Source organism: Nematolebias whitei, chromosome 15 (genome assembly GCF_014905685.2).
Source record: "Nematolebias whitei isolate Nwh7 chromosome 15, NemWhi1, whole genome shotgun sequence".
Taxonomy (NCBI): Eukaryota; Metazoa; Chordata; class Actinopteri; order Cyprinodontiformes; family Rivulidae; genus Nematolebias; species Nematolebias whitei.
This window is the reverse complement of record NC_056512.1, coordinates 27794066-27813826: the sequence shown is the minus strand read 5'-3', so window position 1 is coordinate 27813826 and position 19761 is coordinate 27794066. Positions and strand designations below refer to the sequence as shown.

Genomic DNA, 19761 nt, shown 5'->3' with positions numbered 1-19761 from the left:
TAATAATAATAATAATAATAATAATAATAATAATAATAATAATAATAATAATGCACCCTTTAGGCCGGGCTAAACCCCCAAATGATTGACGATCCTCAGAACACTACCTGCTGGACCCCAGACACTTTGAGAAGTAATTACCTGAGGATGGATCTACAAAGTAGATCTTACTTATGAAGCTTTGATGTTTGTGCATTCTGAAACTGCTTTTGCTGCTTAAATTTTCTGAGCTGACACATGCAGCAGTTCACCTCGTATTTCTCTCATGCTCTGTTACATAAATGTGTCTTTTCATTCAAGTCACATTCTTCTACTCCAGCCTTACAGTTACATCCAAGGAACCAGCTGCTGACACAATGGGGTTTGAAATGAATCAGTCACAAAAACAAAATGGTGTGGTCAGCAATTTCCACAGCACTCACGTAAAATGGAAGGCTTATGGCGTACATAAATATCTAAACACTGTGGATCTGCTGCAGTTGTAGAAAACTGTAGGAGGGTACTAGAAAACCAACAAAACTAAATATAACTTAGTTGGAAGATAAAGAAGGATATGGAGAAGAGTTTGCACCAAGTAGCGGCCATTTTAGTCAAGGAAGAAGCAGGAAAAGATCATGGATGGATGGCTTTCAAATAACATTATAAGTAATGTATTTTTTGCTGTATAAGTCGCAGTGTTTTGCATAAATTAGCATGCCTGCAACTTATAGAGCGAAGCGACATATTTATGTTTTTTTCCCATATTTATAACCCAATTTTTGGCTGTGATCTGACAATTTTATTCATTCTGACATGGAAAATATTGAACACTATCATTTTAAGCCACTGGAGGGCTCTTGACTGATATGGCAAATTGGCTATTAATGAGACACTTGGATTGCCATACTGAGCCACCTTCGTCTCGCTCTGGAACTCCTGGATCAAACGTCAAATCAGCTGCATTTTGCCGTGCCGCCCAGGTGAAATGCAGCTGATTTGACCATTAAAGTGAATTTATTAAGGAAAAGTTAAACTGAAACACATCTTTGCTATAATTTTGAGCAAACAAATAATTGTTTTTAAGTGTTAATCTTGTTAAATTTTTGTTAAAGTCCTCCAGTGCACGCTGCCGCGGCAATCATTTTGCAGCCAATCAATTTTTGGCACAACACCGGCCCACATTTTCGGGTTGTCAGCGGTGACGTGTAACAAGCACAACGCATCAGCGGTGACGTATAATAGATGCGACTTATACAGCAAAGCAACGAACTTACGTTTTTTCCCATTTTATTAGACATATTTGGACTGATGCGACTTATAGGGTGGTGCGACGTTTACGGTGGCAAGTATGGTAATAGTTTTGGGCAATCCTGTAAGCTCCAACTCATTTGATTAGTGCTCTAAATGTGTGCTAGATGTCACAGTAAGCTTTAACCACAACAGCATTCAGCTCAACATCTATAAAACCTGAGTTAAAGCCATGTTTATGTTTTAAAGGATTAATAAACTGTGGTGGCCATCTTGAAAATAGCTGACTCCAAGCATTAATCAGGTTTCAATATACATTTGATTCTTTCTGAGCATTTAATTCATCAAGTGGTTCATAAGATATTTTGTTAACAGAAGAACAAACACAGACATGATCACCCACCTTTCATAACAGGAAATAATCATTCTTGGTTGTGTTTGAGTTAGTCATGGGAACTTTGCAATGTCTGTAGACTGTATAGTGTAGCCTGAATATCTAATTATAAAGTTAAGCTTTTGTGTTGTATTCAGTCACTCTGAAGCCATTTTATTACTTTTCAGTGGGTTTTATTTGTTTGTTTATTTTTAATATTCTGAATATTTTTTTCTTTAGGTAATTCAAAAGTAGATTGGTTTGATCATGAGGTATATCTGTAGACAACACAGATAAAATACTTTTTCATTTTTCATATATTGTGGTAAATTTTGTAGACAACCAACAGTAAATGAAGAACCAGATGTAATTTATTTTTCAGCTACGCCCCTACAAGTGAGAGACATTCAACAGATCGGCATCAGAAATCAAAAGAACAGTCAAAAACTGTTGATTCTGATATGGTTTGGATTTACGGATTCGAGCAAGACACCAGGCGACAGGAGTTGGGCGGGATGACATCACTGGAGCAGACAGGTGTGCAGCCGAAGAGCTGACTGGAGCAGGATGTAGTCCAGACTAACGTCCAGAGGCGAGAGTCAGGCGGAGAGCAGAGGGTCGTTACCAGAGAGTCAGAGGTCCAATAAATCCAAAAGGTGAGACCGTGAGGCATATAATTAATCCAGAAGAGCAAGTCGATACCGTGGTCAGATGGGCGATGAAGTAACAGGCAAGGAGCAGGCAGATCGGTATTCCAAAATATAGGCATGGGGTTGAAACAAGATAATCCAAGAGAGCTATGACGTGAATGCTGGACATCTACTACCACAAAGGGTCAGCTAATCTGGCGGAGAGTGAGTGTGAGTTTTGAATAGGGCTTGGAACAGGTGAACGGAATGAGCTTGATTGAGCAGAGGTGCAGAGGGACATGGTTGGAGAGCAAGGCTTGGGATCAGTGCATGACTTGACAGAAAAGGTGACAGATTATGTCTCATTTGGCAGGAAATGAAGCGCTCCTCAGAGTTCCTGATGGGGTCTGTGTTTTCATCTGTCATGGAAGGAAGTAGTTGACCAAACAGAAGAGTTCAAGGTTGGAGAAACAACAACTTCCCATGTTTCCTAAAGGCATTATCTCACTGGGTTGTTTCCAAAGTTCTTATGTAAAATGGGGTTCTCCGTTTCCTCCTATATTGTCATTTGAGTTTTCGAAAGTTTGTGTGACAACTTCTCTCTCAGAGCTGTCACAGAGTCATCAATATGTCACAATCATAGTCACTTTAATTTGCTTCTTAATGAAAAACTGCAAAGGAGAATGTGATGCAAATAAACAGGCAGCTTTGTCATCAGCATGTTGATATGCTTAATACGGCCTGAATGGGGATTATTTATGTTTTCAACAGAGCATAGTTGGTTTTTAACCTTGATTTAAAATGAGTGGATCCTGCTGCAAATATTGTAGCAGGAATTTCATGCTGTCAGTGTTTGAGCCAGAGAGTTTTAAGGGGATAATAAAAATCCTCTTAAGTAAGGAATGGAGACTGCCCTCAAGGACTAAAGGTTTACAATCTGAGTGGGGTAGGTGTGTGAATCAAGATTTAAAATGATGTCACATTACTAAAAAATAATAATAAACTAAGGGCAAACTGAGCCAAAGCAAATAAAACTCCATTTAAGCTACAGTATAAGTGGGAGTAATGGTTGATTTTTGATGTGAGAAGGTCCAGATCACCAGATATATTTTTGTCAGAAAGTGCTAAAAAGCAACCAAACTAAATCATTGTCCATCTGTTTATAGCTGGTTTTTTTTATTTTTTACAATATCCTTTGAATCATAGAAGGTTGCCTGAACATGTCAGTTTACTTCTGTTCAGGGCAAAAAATAATTGTCTGCATTAAAAAATAAGTTTAGCAAAAAGAAAACTTTTGTTATCCTAGTTACCTAAAACCCCATCCCAGGAAAAAGTGCTATAGAATTTCTGGAAAAATGTGGGAAATTTGGCATGCACATCATACACCTGACAAAATGATTGTCTGAATTTGTTTTTATTGTCAAAAACTACTAAAACTACACTTTTGAAATCAGTTAAAATCAAACAGCTTGTCTTGAATTAACCAAACAGCCTTTTAGAAATAATTTGTAATAAAAGAAACCGTTTACTGAAGTTAAAGATTATAAAAATATGCGTTTGAAAAAAAAATTAAAGGCTAAAGCTTCAGTTGATCAAGAAAACGTACTAAACATTTAAATAATGCTGTTTTCTGACATCTTATTGTTGCAATGTATTGAACAAGAGAAAGGAGGTGTCAAAAATTAGTTACAATTGTTGGGGGGTGTTAGGGGGTCCTCCCTCAAAAATGTTTTTTAATAAAGTAGATGCCATTCCTGCATTGTGGTGTATTTTAAAGGGTTGTTAAACATGTACGTTTACGTATATAGGTGAAAACTTGATTCAGTAACTATTTTAGCGAGCTCGGCACAACAAGAAGTAGTGCTAAGCTAGCAGCGTGCAATGCACACACGTTAGCTAAGATGCTACAGACGTAGCGAATAAACGCTTAGTAGAAATCAGTTTAGTTTTAACTAATCATAACAAACAAAGACTAAACTTATGCAAACAGAAGTTGCAACATCGCTATATGTACATTTAAAACACAAAAACACAACTAGCTTTAAGCATTAACCTTAAATTTAACCATTAAACACACAATGTAATTATGACAGAAAATGTAGGATTCACCTGCAGTTACCTTCATACAGATGAACATGTGGTACTTCCTGTTTATCATTGTTGTATTCAGCAGCTCATGAGGTTGACCGCAGGGCTTTATTATCTTTTATATTTTTCCAGACTCAGTTTAGGTTTTGGAAATGGAATAATCTGTATTTGACCCTCTAAAGCAGAGCTATTCAACTAAACTGCTCAGGGGGCCACAGTTACTGAAAGCCAGCAGCTCAGGGGCCGGACATCCAGCAATTAAAGTCATTATAAATAAAACAAGTATTACAATGATCTGTTACCTTTTAAATGTGTTTATTTTGTTGTATTGAATCATAAATGCAATAAACAGAACCCAAAACCCAGAAACACCAAAAAATAAATAAATTAAAATTATATATATATATATGCAGTATATATATATATTTTTTTTTTATTTTTTTCCGGGGTTGCTGAGTTTAGTGGTGCTTGACCACCCCCAAAAAGAGGCTAAAATTGCCACTGCTGTGTGCAGTGAGCTAACTGTGAAGTACTGAGGTGGGTATTACATTAACAAAAGTAGAAAATAAAAGATTTATTTCAGGCCTCGTTCACAATGGATGACAACCTCAATATAATGTAAAAAATCTTTGGTTGTTGCAGGGTCTTTTTAATTCATTCATTCAACCTTTATTTAGATAGGTTAGTCCCATTGAGCCTCGAGGACTCATTTACATGAGAAACCTGAGCTGTCCTGTCTGGGTGATGTCTTGAGGTGTAAATTATGAACAGACTTCCCTTTGGTTTATAGTGGATATGATCATGCACAAACTTTTCATAAAGAGGTTGGAGTAACTGTGTACCTAAATGTAGGGCCTGTTCACATGGGTGTGGCTTGGTCATGGAGATACTGAGGCAACATCTTGACATGATCTGAGAGTCAAGCCAAGACAGGGAGCATCGCAAAATATGGAAAATAATCAGAAAAACTCTGGAGGTGAGGCATTCACGAACGATTTGGATCATTTGAATGGCTCTTTACTAATGGGAACTGAGCCGCCGACTGTTGAGAGCCGCTCCTTGTTTAATTTTTTTTTATTCCTCCTCATGATTTGTTTGGTGTTTTTCTCCTCAGATGCAGACACACGCTCCTTTTGTCACTTTTCCACTGAGACCAAGGAGAACAGGTGGAGAGGAGGAGCGAAGCAGCTCAGAAGAGGAAGGGATCGTGGTGTCCTTGACAAAACACGTGGTTCAACCCTTCACTGCATACAGCCTACGTCATGGCAATGAAAATTTTTCTAAAAAATTTTGGGGAAAACTTTTACCTGCAAAATAGTTTTTCATGAACATTTGTTTTGCAAAGTTACTGAACAAATGTGTCACAAAAGTGTCAGGCGCAGACAGAGAGTCGTGCACCTGGAGAGGAGTCACCTGAGCAGGGGGAGAGTTGAGTGCTCCATGAGGCAGATTGGAGAAGTTGTAACTTTGAGTTGAAGTTGTACTGAAAATATATGCACACGTTTTAAAAGACTGCACAAGTAAATTATAAACTGCAAGTCTATAACTCTTGTATTTGTGTAAATATAATTGTACACATTTGTAACAGTTTTTTCTGTGACTTTGCATTTAAAAATGCTCATGACAAACTTTTGCCAGTGAAATTATTAATTACAAGTACACACTTTTTGACAGGTACACAAATCAAAGTTACAAGTTCACACTTTTTACATGTCTACCTTCATCTCTGCTTGTGTTTACAGCACTGTAAGCCTAGTGATTCAGTCCTGCAAGCACACGAAGAAGTGTAGTAAAGTTGTAGGAAATGTAAGGTAAGAACAAATAAACTTCCCTCAGCTTGTTTTCTTTGTGAATGTACAGCAATCAATATTAATATTGACCGAGGGGAGAGGTAGTATTTGTTCATTTATTGATTACTTCAAGTCAGCAGCTTATTTTTACATTTCTACCGTCAGTGCTTCAGTCTTTCAGTCAAAACAACTGACTAAGCATTGGGAGGTTTCTCACGTTCTTTGTTTCCACATTTAGATATGAATGAAAGTTGCCTGCACAGATGAATGAACGCTGTTCAGAAATTGTCATGTTTGTAAATGAGTGAAAAAGGCTGCAGGTTGACAGTTTGAGATCCAATCTACCATATACTTTTGCATCCCCCTGTAACCAGATGATATGATATAAGCACATCAGAGACTCTACTTCCTCAGGCGGCTGAGACGAGCTGACCTACGATGCTCAGTTCTCACCTCCTTCTACAGGTCAATCAACGTGTGGCATGGAGGCTGCACAGCTGCAGAAAGAAAAGCTTTGCAGAGAGTGGTGACGGCTGCACAGAAGTCTGTTGGAGTCAGTCTCCCCACCATTACAGACATCTACACCTCCAGTTGCAGGAAGAGAGCCACCTGCATCATGAAGGACCCCACTCACCCAGCACACATACTTTTTGCCCTGCTTCCCTCAGGCAGGAGGTTAAGGAGCATTAACCACTAGACCAGGGATACTCATTGTGCGGCTCTTGAGCCACATGCGGCTCACCATGCTTTATTGGTGGCTCTCGTGACAGGTTACAACAATGCGCCAGCACAGCCAATACATTTTTAAAACGCGCTGGCACATTGCGCAATAATTGTGCATGTGGGCTCGGGCTTCTTTGATGCGGTTTTACAAATAATATTGTGTTAATCTACTTGTTGAGGAGGAGGCAGGTCCGATCAGCCAGTAGAGGTAAAATAAATAAAAAAAGTCCTGTTAAGCTTCAGATGGATCAGCTGATCATCATCGGCCGCTCACGTCGGCTGACCTGCCGGTCAAAAGATGTAAAAAAAAAAAATGTCCTGTGAATCTCATATGATCAGCTACCGGCCGTGTGCATCTCCGCACCTACTGTCATCTGCGGTGAAGGAAGTAGGAGCATCTAAGCAGGGCCGGTTCTAGGCATGGTTACATGAGGGGGCAGGCGGAAATGTGAAGGGGGGCACCTTCATCCGTACACATATTACAGCATATTCATTGTTGAGCATGGATTTTGGTATTTATTGTTATTGTTGACTTGTGTTTTCTTCATGGGATTGGGGTAATAGCTAAAAGCTGAAAGTTTTACACAGTCAACATTTTCAAACATGAACACTATCAAGCAAAAACAGAGAAACTGACTGACCCACGCCCACCTTGAACGCCTCACTGTGGTTACAACAACAAATTACAAATATGACATGAAGAAAGTCAATCTCATCTCAGTACTAAGGTACATTTTGTTTAAACAGATAATGTGCTGGCTGTGTTTCTTTTTTGTTCATAGGTGGGTAGTTGTTTTTTATTTTATTTTTTTATTTGATTGACTTGGGGTGGTATCGTGTCTCTCTATCTAACCAGGATAGTCACTGTGAAAAATCACATCATGTTGCTGCTGATCTATTTCATGCTGATGTGTCCATTCGTGCTCATCTGCTCACACAGACTCATGTTCGTGCTGCTGTTCGGCGTATTGTTTTTTTTTTTTTATGCTACTCATGCTTAGTGTATATTTAGTTGATGTGCTTCTTAGTTCATATCTTAGATCTTATTACTGTTTTTCTTTTGCATTTTTATACTTTTGTTGAATGTAACTGGGACCCTGTGCACACAATTTCGTTCCACCGCATGTGCCACATGTGGTGTGTATGACAAATAAAGAGCCTTGAATCCTTGATTTATTCAAAAATAACTTTCAAATACAACTTGCATCTATGTATGAATCCATAATCATTATAGATTAAATTATAACAGGAATTCAGCATTTTTTTAAACAATCAGTGTACAGTATTATCGCTGTTTTTTCTTTTACCTTCACAGTGCTGTTAGTTCAATACTCCAGTTTAAGGATAACAAATAACATCCAGTGACTTGGTGTTTTTGTTCCCCATCACCCCGCATGGAAAACTGGGTAAAGAGAATGGATGGATGATGGACAGATTTACTGAAGAAGTCTCTGCACTGTTTCCCTGACTACCTGCCCTGCAGGATGATTGACATGTGGCTCCAACCTTTGACAGTGTACGGGTCAGAATCAGACTCTCCCCACAGCTGCTGATCCTTCTCAGGGTCACGTTGGTATGAAGCCAGACTGAATATGAGAGAAGCTCAAGAGTTCAGCCTAACGCAAACCAATCTCGACATGCCAGCCTGCCGATTCTACTGTATATCAGTATCACAGAATATTATAACAAAATATACCATGATTCCATCCATCCATCTATTATCTTTACCCGCTTCTTCCTTTATGGATATAGGCTATTGTTGCTAGTATTAATTTATAAAGTCTGGCCTTCTTAGCTAATAACAAATGTTGAGACTGTTTTGAATTATTTACGAAATGGCAAAAAAGCTCAACTGCATAAGTAAAACTACAGATTCTAAACACTCTGATGAAGACAATTAAATATTGAACGTTCGTTAGCTGTGAAGCCAGTTGTGATTCAAACTATCGTTAACAGACCAGCAGCTAAGCTGTGTCTAAACACTTTTGCTGACAGGAACACGGGAGTGACTGAATAAGCAGCGCTGTCTCTCTGCGGCAGACGCAGACTGGGTGACAGAGCTAAAATATTTATACCCATATCTTCCCAGTCACTTCTAAGAGATGCGTGAGGAAAAGGAGAGATGGATAAAGAGAAATGAAAGATATTCAAGAGGAGAGGCAGGCCCCAAGAAAAAAAGGGTGATGGAAAGTGTCAGTGTGGGTAAAAGGCAAAGGAGAGTGATAAAAGCAGAGAGGGAGGGATGAGTGCAGCACAGATGCCAAAGGAAACTAGGGCAGTTCAGAAAAAAAGACAAGGCATTATTCCAAAATCCACTTGATACGCATGTGCAAATGTGTGTGGGTATAATTGTTATTTGCTTGTGTGTGCGTTTCTGTGACGTACAGGAGATCGCAGTTTACTTCTTTGGTCGAAGAATGAAACAAAAGGGTAAAAAGCATGCAGAAATAGCACAACGGTCTTTTTCTTCGTCGCCCTTTGACACTCGCATTGCTCTCTCATCATCACTCCCACTCTGCTTGCAGCATCCTCTGCCTCGCTTCCACAAACACGCATCCACGCTGAGAGGATTTATTTCCCTTTGTCAAAACTCAAATACCTAAAGATTTTGTGTAAATACGATGGGTCAACAGTGTTGGGGGCGGGGCTTGGCAGAAACTTATGGCAGATGGTGCTCTTACTTAACACACACACACACACACACACACACTAAACAGTGAACATGCTCATAGAGGGGAAAACAAGCACACAGAGTGGACAAACACACACACTACGCATAATCATCTCCATAACGACATGCTTGCTGCACCTCTGCACATATTTATTGTCACGCGAAGGCGAAACAATAATGTTTTTGCCCATGTCTAAGAGTGTATGTATGAGTGTGTGATATCTTTAGCAAAATATTTCTTGAACAGCTCAAAAGATTTTAGTGAAACTCTCACAAAGTAATCACTGGACGCACATCTACAAGTGTTTACATTTTGGAGTCAACCAAATTAAAGATGGCGCCCACAGCCAGCTGATCTTGGAAAACACATCACTTAGTCTAAATCAGTCATTTTTATAGATTTGGAGCTCAAATGTGGTGTGTTGGTAGCTGATCGTTCTCTTCGATCATACTTTAAGGATAGCACATTGTGTGATTGAAAACCTTGGGATTGATTGTTTGGAGTTTACACCAAAGTTCATGCTCAGTAATCCAGGTAAAAAAATCCAGCAATGTTCAGTCAGATCATTTAGAAGGTTTCTTTTTTTTTTTTTTCTGAGATGTTTCATCTGTCATCCAAAGGACTTCTTCAATCTGAGGAGCCACCAAAGCATACTCCCATAGTGGAATAAAACATTTTGCGTGTGATAAGATGGCTTCCGGGGCCCGCCCTCTCCCCCATCAACGCCAAGGGCCCTGCCGTTATTTCAGCCAAGGGAGTGTACTGTTTGTGGGATTCAGCTTTTTTGGTGGCTCCTCAGGTTGAAGAAGTCCTTTGGATGAAAGTCAAAACTTCTTAGCAAAAAAAAAAAAGAAACCATCCAGATGGCCTGAATGAACATTGTTGGATTTTTACCTGGATTATTGAGCATAAACTCCTGTAAGGCATGGCTGCCTTAGAGGAGTTGACAGGGGAGAGGGTGGGACCCGGAGGCCATCTTATCACCAGCAACCTGTTTTTTTTTTTTTTCCACTAGTATGCTCTTTGTGGGACTCAGTTTGTTTGGTGGCTCCTCAGATTGAAGAAGTCCTTCGGATGAAGAATGAAATGTCCAGATGACCTGACTGAACATTGTTGGAGTTTATCTTGTTTGTCTGTTAGCAAAATACCTCATGGACCACTCAATCAATGTTTATGAAACTCTCAGAAAGTCACTAATAAATGTACATCTACAATCGATAAACTTTTGGTGCCACCCCAGTTTAAGATGGCTGCTACAGCCAATTGACTCTAGCCACATCTGAATTGCCTACACCCCAGTCAATTTTACAGATAGTGAGCAAAAAAATTGGTGCACTAGTGGCTGAGAGTAATTCACAACACATACTTTAAGCATTATTAGATGATACAAGATATGACAAAACTGCACAAGGTTGTGCATAATGTGAATATCAGATTTAACCAAAAAGGCTATACGGCAAGCGAAATGCATTCCTTTAAAAGATTTGCTCTTTAATTGCTTTGCAGTTTTTGTTGCGGTTGAATATGTTGGATGCTGCTCTAATTTTGTTTACATTCAGTTAAGAATGTTTCAGGCTCATTACTGTCAGTCATACTTTAAATGAATGCAGTTACTCCATTTGGTCAAAACAGGAACAAAAAATAACTAAATGAGCTCACTCCCACACATTTATTTGCTTCTTTCTTTTCCATTTTAGATGATTTTCATTTGAACTAATTACTCCCAACAATTTCATGTTCCAGTGCACTGAAAGTGTGAGTGAGTCCATGCTCTGTTGGTTCTGCCTGAAAATAGCAATCCTCACAGTTGCCTATACATATTGCATGAGTGGCATTAAGCTTCTTTTTGCCAACAAATTCTTTTTTACAGATGAAGAATTTATTTAAAAAAGAAAGAAAAGGTTGACATCTATAGGCTCTGACCTCCTCGGTCCTGACAGAAAAGGTTTGCCCCGGGACATCGGGGACTTGTTATATCAGCCTCAGTCAGAGCCTGCCAGAAGATGATGATGATGATGATGATGACGAGGCAGTGGCAAGGTTGAGCGGGAAGCAGCAGCCTGTGGTTTAATGCAAAGCAGCAGTAGTAGCTGTGCCACAGCAGGACAGAGGTGGGATGTTTTGCTGCTTAAATTGGTGCCATAACTGGGAAAAGCGTGGATGACGTGCAGGTTCAAATGTGTTTTATTGTAACCTCTGTTGCCTGAACTAACTCACACGTTTCCCTACAAACTAAGAGATAATTAGATTAGAGCTCAAAGTATGAGTTTAGCTACTACCACATCAAGCTCTGGCTTTGTATCTGTAAAACTGATCAAGTCATAGTCATTGATGTGCTTGCTAAAGACGCTCAGCTGTGGCAGCCGTCTGTATTTGGATTAATTCCAAATGTTAAAGAACTGTAAATGTAACTTCCTTGATTACTTTCTGAGAGTTTCAGGAAAATCAACCCAGTGATTCATGAGATATTTTGCTAACAGACACATACAGACGTGAGCAAAAATGGTCTCTTTCTCCTTTGGGCGCTAACTATGAGAATTATGATGACCCAGGAAAAACGCACACATCATGTCTTACCAGAGTTGGTAAAAGTTTTATTTATAAGTTACTCCAAGGACTGTGGATAATCCACTACTTCTGTCAAAAAGAGTTACTTTTTTCTGTTTGTTTGTTTGTTTGTTTTACCAGTAAAAAAAAATTTCAAGGGAAAAAAAATACTTTGAAGTTTCCACTTTCTGACAAAAGTCTGAAAATTTGCAAGAGTAAATTTTCACCTTGCCTTTATTCCCTCAAAAACTGTTGCATTTTAGACGGCATCCTCTGCTGTGTGTTTTCCAACAAAAGCACCTGTATTTTTTCAGTGTTTTTGTTTTGACAAAAAAAAAAAAAAACTTTTTCACACCTGGGTAATATGTTTTTCCTGAGATAAACAGAGTTATGTGTGTCAGGCAGGTTTATTCTAGCGCCTGACTGGGCTTCGTTTATCTATCATATAGAGTTGCATTCGGGCCTAAAAAAATCCGACCCGGACCGGCCCGAGCCCATTTAACTCTAATTAGAGGTCCGAACCTGAAGCAAACCCAACATGTTATTTTAATTAAACGTTTACTGCTTTTGTAAGCAAATCAGTTTAACATGATTTAAAAATGTATTTCAAATAAAGGAAGATATAAGATTTATTGTTTATTAACAAGAGTCAGCAGATTATTATAGTTATTAACGGTCAGCGGATGTGCGCTGCTGATGATCCGGTTGTCCATCTGAAGCTTAACTTTTTTTTTTTTACCACATGCACAATTGTTGTGCAATGCTCCAGCACTATTCTCTCTTTTCAGTCTGATTAACTTCTGCTCTCTGTTTTAATGCTTTCCTCATCCTCAACAAGTAGATTAACACAATTTTATATTGTGCATTCTTATTTAGTTTTCTTTATGCTGTATGATTTAAAAAAAACAAACATGAAAAACCCGAGACCAGCCCGGCCCGTCCATCAAGCACATAACTTTGGCCCGACCTGGCCCGAATTTCAGGTCAGGTCAGGTATAGGGCACAGGCTTGGGTCAGAAATTTCAACTCTAATATATAAACTCACATTAAAGTATGAACTAAAAATCTTACTGATACCAATGTAGTTCCATGGAGCTTTGCAAAAAGTTGCCAACAATTTTTTGCGACAACAGTTTATTGCCACTGATAAACTAATCAAGTCCAACAGATGGACGACAATAAATACAAGTTTGAAAAGTCCATATTGAACTGCTTGAGCTCTTAGAAGTTGAATTGATTTGACATTATAAACATGCTTTTTGGAGCACTATGTAGTCGCCAGAATGTACTTTTGCTTCTCCAAACTGACAGTGCACCTGATTGCTGCAGATAAGATGCTGACTTCATTTAAATACTTTGCGTAACCCCATTTCAAAAGAACACACTTCAGTGCTCCCAATATTCAGACTCTCACTTGAAAAGGGGTTTAAAGTGAAAAAAAGGAAGTTAGCAAAGTCAAAGAGAAGCTGGATCCATGGAGCGTGACTTTTTAAACTCCCCACTGAACAGAACATACTTCTGATTCACCTTTACTTCTCTCCTCACTTATAATGCAGTCATTCAGGTGTGAGGCATGCTGGTGCTGGAGAGGCGTGTTACTCACTCCATATTATTTCCTTTTTACTTTTACTTCGTACTGAAACAATTTTGTTGCACGTCTTTCGTCATCTGCTCTCGGTGAGCGTTCGCATGTAAAGGTGGGTGCACTTTTCGTAGCTCGTGCAAAATGTGACTTCAGGAGAGCAGAAATGGTGGTTAAAGCAGTATTCGCTGCAGTTGCCTGTTTAAACAACAGGTGGCGCTATTGATAAATTACCAACATGTAGCAGCACTGATGGAAAATGTGGACAGGAAGTGTGTTCTTCAGTGGGGAACCATCAGGGCCTTCAATGCCTTCAGAGAAGGCATAAGAATTAAGCACATATGAAATGTTTCATTTAAATTTTTCATTTATTTATTTTTTACAGCGTTAATTATTTCAATGTAGTTTTTCTTATTTTTTTTGCACATTTCTCTTATTTTATGTAAACTACTTTGCAGTCTAGGCAGATTTTTATTTTTATTTTTAATTCATGAAAATATAGTTATCCAATCAGATTATTTTGTATTTTTGTCTACAGGCAGAAACACAAGGAGCTGTCACTGGTTAGGATTTCAGTCATAAGAGAAGGATGAACTCACAGGCTCGACAGGATGAGTTTGTTTAATAACTGACGGGGAAATGAACCAATCAGAAAGCTGATGTAGAGTGGGCGGGACCAAAACACGTGGTCCTGAGCCTGCAAAATCCAGACATTATGTATGTATAACTCTATGGTGAAATCCATGCAATGCTTTATTTATTTATTTATTTATTTATTTGGACCACGTGAAGATTTGTGATGCATTCAGGTGCAACCTGTAATTTCAACACCCACACAGAAATTGTAGTTGCTCTAAAAAAACAAAAACAAGGTTAAATATCAAATTTAGGTTTAAATGGACACTGTTCTATGTTAAGGTTGCGTATTTGTTTCATTGCATGATGAAACTTTACAGAAACAATAAGTTCTGTGAGTTATTGTCAAATTTCAGTGTGAATTACTGAAATTACATGTTCTTGAAAGTAAGAGATGTGACCCACAAGTATACTGGCTAATCTTGGGATAAAAATGGATGGACTTTATCATGTTTAGTTTATTGTTTGTTTGTTTGTTTGTTTTTCTGTTCAGGCTGTTGTTAGTGATTGCAAAAATATATGACCACATGCCTGATGTCTAACTTGCTGGATAAAAGAGGAGAAACCCTTGTTAACAGCAGATTACCGAACTGCACAATTAAAAGTAAGGTGGTGCAATCACACCATGACTTCATGTAGTAGATGTTAGTGTTTAATGTTTAACAATACTTTAGTACAATCTAACAGACCTCCATTTTTTTTTTTTTTTTTTTGAAGGACTACCTATTACCCGTCTTTTGATGCCAGAATGTTAGACTAAGATCATCTTTTGCTGAGAAAATGAACTTGTGAACACGAGAATGACAAGTCTATCCCAGGTGCAGACCCCCTGTCCTCACTTCACACCTCATCCTCTTCACCTTCATCTTGAGGAAACGGAGGTCCCCTGTTCTCAGAAATTACATCTCTTTCAAAAAGTGTTTCTGAAACCTTGAAAGCAAATAAGCAACTACCCTCTCTTGCAGGGTTTTTTTTCCCCTTGGGGAAGGGGGGATTCCACATGTTCCTGGCCGTGAAGGAGTGGTGGTTGTTGTGAAACATGAATGTCGTATTGATTGCAGCAGCTGGTAGGCAAAGAGAGCCCGGCGAGCCACAGCTGAGAATGTGTGAAGGACTGAGCTAGTGCCAATGTCTCCCAAGGGTTGTCCCTCTTAGAGTCTTTGCAGGATCCCTCCTGTTGGATTTCTGAGGTCGATTCAGAGGGCGTGGCCAGGAAACTGATGCCAGGAGGGGTGGAGCAGGCAGGGTACCACTACAGGTCTAACACTGCCAGCTTATGCACATGCAAGCTGAAGGTCCTGAACAACGTAGACTGAGAAAATTTAGAGCTCAAAATGTACACTCGTTAAATCGAACATCAAATGAACTTACGCTGAAAGAGGCACAAACAGATGCTTTTAATTTGTGTGTTATGTGTAGATGAAAAATTCAAAAGATGAATGATGCATGAGGGGTTTTAAATATGCATGATAGCAAAACACTCCTCGTTTCTTAAAAGGGCCAAATTGACAAATCCTTGAAAATCAATTTACTTTTTTTTTATATATATATTTGTTTTGTTTTTGCCATTCCACTTGTTAGTTCAAAATGTCCATCTTCCTTTTTTGAACATTGCAAATTGTATGTTTTTTTTCAGTACAGTGCAGTTGCTTGTTAACAGTGAGATGGAGGCAGCGTGTGATTTAAAGCGTGGTCAGCTTAGCCACCTAACCCTCCCCACCATCTGTTTTCCATCAGTAATCAAAAACACACGTTACACTCCATGGCTGTTGCATCACTCTTTCATTTTCTGTGTGTATGTGTGTTTTTTAAATAATCTTCACATTTCTGCTGCCACACAGCAGTTCTGAGTAAACAGATGCAATCTGCAGCATATAAATGAGTCAAAAATCCATCTTTACTGCCGTATCTGATAAAGTCTGACCCCGTAGGCAGTTCCTGTGACAGCATGTCATTTCTGCATCCAATTTAAATCCCGGGCCCATCAACTACCAGGATCAAAGGTGAATTAATTGGGTCAGTTGTACTAAATGTGTGTAGGTTTCAGAGCTGTGCACCATCGGCTATTGTCATTAACTTTTCAAATGCAAAAGCTTTGAACCATCTGGCTCTACGCTGGTCATACTGTTATCATTTTCCTCTTTTATGTACATTGAACTCCACCGCATCATCTTTTATTGTTTTCTCGCAAACACAAGCAGGCAGGAAGAAAATTGCTCCTTCAGGTTTCTACCAGTGTGACATCCATCACCTCTCGAGATCATCGCCAACAGACAGAACTATGGATTCCCTAAATTATGGCTCACGCAGTTCGATGGAGTTCTGATAAAGTGAAAATTACACAGCAACAAGGCGGTTGCTTTGGTTGGTTGGTAGGTGGTCGTTATTTTGGTCTCCTGAACCTCCATTCCACACTGATTGCCTCTCTTCTTCTTCCTCAACGCTGATATGTGATTGCAATTGATTGGAGACTGCTCGTCATTCCTCCAGGGGCCACATCAAGAGTCATGACACAAATGAAGGGAGAATGAAGTATAATGTGGAAGTCAAATGGGTGCAATAAAACAGGAAAATTATAGGACAGTGAAGTTTGACAGGAAACCCATATGCATTTTATTTAATTTAAGTGGGCGCAGCTGGGGATGACTGAGGTCAAGCTCAGATGTGAATGACATGGATGGAAACCAGAGAGGGTTTCCAATTGTAGTAACGGCTAATTTATAGGACAGCATAAAAGAGAATCCACTTACCGTTTCACTGTCATTTTTAGCCAGTTAGATGGATTAACTATTAGACATACAGACTAAGCAGCCATGCGCATGGACATATGAACTTAGGTACAATCAGTGAGTTGAATCAAAGGCAAATTGACTCATTTTTGGATCACTGAAATGTTTTTCTTCTCTTAATTTAAGAAGTAAAAGAATCCATATATCTTAATGCACATTGCTAAGATTACCTGACTGAGAATCTACCCCCCATATACACAAAAATCACAAAATATTTCCAGAAATCGGTTCTTTATGGTTCTAACATGTTGTGTTTTGAATATTTCACTAATATTTGCTAGTCAGCACTGAATATTTGACTACCTACGTCTCCAACTGAGGCACAATCAAAAACACGGCAGTCTAACAGCATCCTGCAGGGTCCACAGGAGGGGGGAGGTCCCATGTAGCTCATTTGGGCTGCACCCCACGGTAAATGTGCTCACAAACAAGCATCTTCTCCCAAGCCTGACTTCAGACTGAGGTCTTGGTATCCCTTGTCCAGGTGTGGATTCATGGTTCCATGATCTTGTAGTTATTGTAAGGATTGTTGAACCTTGTTTTGTTTGCCTCCTCAAAATTAATGTCCCTTGGGAGACTCAACAGGGGCTAAATGCTCCACTCGAACACCCACACCACAGAAAGGTAGCAATTTACTTTCCATTCAACCTTTATTTATACAAGTTAGTCTCAGTGAGCCTCGGGGACTCATTTACAAGAGAGACCTGTTACTGAATTTGGGATGGCAGATTGAGGCAGAGTCCACAGAGATATGGATGCTGTGCTGACCCATCATGGTGAAGACAGAGCTGAGCTGAAAGGCAAAGCTCTCTTTGATAATGCAGAGCACACCTATAATAAAAATGAGAGGGAAAAGGTGTGTGTCTGAGGGGTGGGGGGTGGACTCGGAAGTTGTTTGACTGGATAACAGGGTGGCTTTACAAGTAGACTGGACAAGCCCTGACCCACCTATGTTTTACTAAAGATAGAGATAATGGAGGAAAAAGGGGAAGGTTGAGAGTGTGAGGATTTAAAACAGAACAGCTAAGAGATGAGGTCATTTGGTATTCGAGTAGGGTGTTAGAAAGGGGTGGTATAGGTATGGACATGCTTTAGGCTTTTGCCCCCCCATGCACCCGTCTTGGACGAGTGCACGGATGGAAGCATAAACAAACGTAGATGGACCGTTGGATTTTCTAATCACCTAAATCAACAGAAAGTGCTGCATTTAAACATGGTGCATTTGCATTCTGCATGCAGATCATGCTCGAGCAATCAGCGCATCTCCATTTTACATATGGAGCTCATGACCCACCAAAACCTCCCTTTTAATCAGCATCATTCTCTAAAAGAAACCTGTAGTCCTCATCAGTTTGGGGACATGAATATGTTGACTCATCCAAAAGGTTTTTACTGTCTACAAAGGTTGATATAACCAAATGTTTAAAACTATGGGGTTTTTTTTTTCTTCTATTCTAGATTCTGGCAGTCTACAGTGTGTGGGCGTGCAGGAATCTGTGTGGTCCATCGGTCAGTGGTTGGACACTGTTGCTGCTGCTGGCATCTCCCTCTCTCTGCGCTGCACAGAATCACATCCACTCAATAACTCATGCATGCATGAGAACTAAAGGTGGCTTAAGCCCTCGCTGCAGGTGGAGTGCCGTGCGCTGCAGGAAAGCCCAACCATTTACCCTACATTAAAAAGGCTTGAACACACACGCACACACACATAAAGCGCCAGTTTTTATCCCCTGTGTGATTCCTCCCTCGATACTAAATCCCTCCTCTCACATCTGTCCATGGCGCACAGCTCCATTCTGCCTGGCTATCCTGAATCTCCGCAGAACCCAGCGTAAACACCCGCCTGGCTGCATGTGCCACTTTAAATGGATGATTTCATCACTTCCAGCGAGTGCTTGAAAGCCTTACATGCAGAGATAAAAACATGCGCTCTAAAAATCTATTCCTACCCACATTGCTATTAAGACAACTCTGCAAAAATACCCCCTACAACACTCGTCAATGCTTGTATTAAACAGAGGTTCTGTTGCACCAAGAGCGTCGGGGCAGGTTCTTTCTCACCCTGCCTTCACTGAATGCAATTTATCACAACAAGCCTGCACACACACACACACACACACACAATAAACTGAGAGCATTTCTAAATGTAAAGTGAAAACAAGCATTTATTTACACAGTACCTTCACTTATTTCCCCTCCAAAGGATGCTGGAGCAGAGAGGGAGATTTTCCTTTTTGCATCCAAACGTCGCAGGCTCAGCACCACGGCGGGAGAAAATGACTGAGAGAGAAAGAGATAGAGAGCGAGGGAGAGAAGGAGGAGGAGGAGGAGGAGGAGGGTGCATGGACCTCTGCGTAGAGTAACATAGTGTAACTGCGGTAAGCATTGCTTCTGCTACTGAGACTTTCTCTTGCATTGTGCACGGGCTGCATTTATTAACAAGTGAATATGAGAATATATTAAAATAGGGAATTTTGAAGAAATTGTGCAGCTGCTGCATAAAAAAATCCAACATCAGTTCTGTTGTTGCTGCTGTTATAGTTGTTTTACAGAACCTACGCAAAAAATATGCCAACATTTGGATGCATTAACAACTGTAGAAAGAAACATGATCAAAATAAATGTTAAAGTTGCTGCCAGTGGATCATTCTGGTCACCATGGTAATGTTGCAACTGTGTCTGTCACTCATTATCTACTTAAGAGA

At 39.7% G+C, this 19761-nt stretch overlaps 1 long non-coding RNA gene across 1 annotated transcript in view; it reads right to left on the bottom strand.

Annotated features, from left to right (window-relative positions):
* LOC119421587 overlaps positions 1-19313 on the bottom strand; it is an 86199-nt gene extending 66886 nt beyond the window's left edge. Inside the window, exon 1 of the long non-coding RNA XR_005187374.1 lies at positions 19237-19313. This is a non-coding gene — a long non-coding RNA (uncharacterized LOC119421587). The remainder of the gene's footprint in view (positions 1-19236) is intronic.
* Between the last annotated feature and the right edge of the window lie 448 nt (positions 19314-19761).